This window comes from Xylocopa sonorina, chromosome 2, assembly GCF_050948175.1.
Source record: "Xylocopa sonorina isolate GNS202 chromosome 2, iyXylSono1_principal, whole genome shotgun sequence".
In the NCBI taxonomy this organism is placed as follows: Eukaryota; Metazoa; Arthropoda; class Insecta; order Hymenoptera; family Apidae; genus Xylocopa; species Xylocopa sonorina.
Window position 1 is genome coordinate 3,270,533 of NC_135194.1, and position 2,500 is coordinate 3,273,032.

The window sequence follows — 2,500 nt, forward strand, 5'->3', positions numbered from 1 at the left end:
TCCGTTCGGAGGGGACGATTCGTCGCTGCACAGCCTCGTTGTCGAAGAGTCTGAAACACCCAGCGTCCGTTGCGAGCTCTTACGAATCATTTACGCTCGCTTCGTGTCGTCCGGGTAAATATAGACCGCTTCTCGAGGCTTGCAACCGGCGAGTCCCAACGAATCTTTACCCGAACGCGCGCGTGTCGTCGACTTCGAATTCGTGCATGGAGCGTGCGTGGTGTCGTCGCGCGTAACCTGTTGAAGATGGTCGATCGTACCGTTTCTTTCGGAGGGGACGATTCGTCGGTAATAGCCTCGGTTGTCGAGAGTCTAAGACGCGCCCAGCGGCCGTTGCGAGCTTTCGAATCATTTTATGCTCGCTTCGTGTCGTCGGGTGAACGTATAGACCGCTTCTCGAGGCTTGTACAACCGGCGAACGTTCTAACGAATTTTTTTTTACATTTACCCGATCGGTGTTTACGGTACATTAGCGGACCCCTCGAGTTCTCGTAATCGAGAACTCGTCGGGTCCGCTTTTTTATTTGCCATTTTTTCAGAAAGCAATACGCCGCTGGCACTTTGCCGTTTTCCCACTCCCAGAATTGTGCCGTTCAGCTCAGAGGGGACCCGTTCCGTTCCGTGCCGTCCACACCCATAACCTCGTTGTCGAGAGTCTTGAAACCCGCCGTTGCGAGATCGAACTTTACTTGCTCGCTTCGCGTTGTCGGGAAAAATATAGACCGCTCGAGGCTGTGTGGTTGGGCGAACGGTGGAGCGCGTCCTAACGAATGTACGAATTTTTTTTTTCGTTTACCTGAGCCTTGTTGGAATCGACACGACTGGGTGGTATTGGAATTTTGAACAGACCGTCGTCGTCGTTCGTTCGTTCGGAGGGGACGATTCGTCGCTCGCGCCCAAGCCTCGTTGTCGAGAGTCTGAGAAAAACCCGCCGTTGCGAGATCGAATAATATTATACTCGCTTCGTGTTGCCGGGGAAAACTCTTATAGACCGCCTCGAGACTGTGCGCGAAGACGACGAGCGTGTCCCATCGATGATAACATTGTTATGTTCACCCGAACGAGAGCGTCTTGTCGATCTCGAAAGCAATACGCCGCTGGGTGTTTGGTTTTTTTTTTCTTCTCAGTTCGACGCGCACGTTCGTTCCAGAGGGGACGATTCCGCCGTTGCCCGTTGTCCTCGTTGTCGAGAGTCTGTAATCCCGCCGTTGCGAGCTCGAACATTTTATGCTCGCTTCGCGTTGCCGGGAGGAGAAAGACCGCCTCGAGGCTGCTGGTACGCGGAGGAGTCCTAACGAATTTTTGAAGGGATTTTTTTTCCCCCTTCACACCTGGACGCGCGTGTGCATTTTTTCGTAACTTTGAGGGAGACCTTACGCGCGAACCATCGGCGTATGCGTTTCATCCGTAGGACCGATATATCGTGTCGCCTCGAACTCCGTCGAGCGGTGAAAGCCGCCCACGGTTCGGCGACGCCCGCGTCTCTTTCACCGGAGACGTTTGGGTATCGACTTGTTCGAACTTTAGTACCAAGAGACTCAAAGATCAATAAAATATACATATACGATTACCCTGAACGGTGGATCACTTGGCTCGTGGGTCGATGAAGAACGCAGCTAATTGCGCGTCAACATGTGAACTGCAGGACACATGAACATCGACATTTCGAACGCACATTGCGGTCCACGGATACAATTCCTGGACCACGCCTAGCTGAGGGTCGTTCACGTAACCAGAATACTGCTTGCGTTGCGTTTCGTCGAATCCTTCTTTCCCTACAGTGCTCGAATCTGCCCGCCGTCGTTCATTCTCGAATTAAATTACGAATGTTTCTGAGTTCGGGCGGCACCGAGAAAGGGAGGAAGAGGAGCGATACGCGACGTACGAGCGATCGTTGGACGTTCGTCCGAGTCGTCTGTGGCCGTGCCGAGGCAATCCGCGATTGGCAACGTGTGTGCGCGTGCGGCGTGCGTAAACGCGTTCACGGAACTCGACGGTGCGTCGATCACGAACTCGCGTGAGTTCTTCGTGGCGTCGTGAATCGTCCGTTTAACGGACGACCGCCCACGGGAACCGCTTCGTGTTTCGATCGCCGATTTTGTTCCGCGTTCCGAATTCGCACACCCGCCACACGCATCGCATTCGCCCCGCCTTTAGCGCACGATACGAACATGCCGCGCGCTCGACGTCGTTTAAAATGAATTGTTTTTTTCACGCCGCAAGACCGAGGGAGAATTCTCGGTCGAGAGAGAAGAGATATACAAGAGAGAGAGCGACATCGTCGTAACGCGAGGGACGATGATGCGCATCCGATCGTTCGAAGTTCTCCTCGTACAGCCCCAGGGTGTTCCATCAGAATAACCCGTTCTCTCTGTTCTCTCCGCGCGTGTGTATACCATGTTTCCGCGAGGGAAGAAAAGATCTCTCGCGCGGACCGTCACTCGAACATAGGCCGTCGTTGCGTCCGTGTAGCGTCGCAACGTTTCTGGCCTGTGACGCG

At 54.0% G+C, this 2,500-nt stretch overlaps 1 non-coding gene across 1 annotated transcript; it reads left to right on the forward strand.

Annotated features, from left to right (window-relative positions):
- The first annotated feature begins 1,568 nt into the window (after positions 1–1,568).
- Positions 1,569–1,723, forward strand: LOC143433408 (5.8S ribosomal RNA). The gene has a single exon (XR_013103118.1). It is a non-coding gene; the product is annotated as a 5.8S ribosomal RNA (ribosomal RNA).
- Positions 1,724–2,500: the final 777 nt, after the last annotated feature.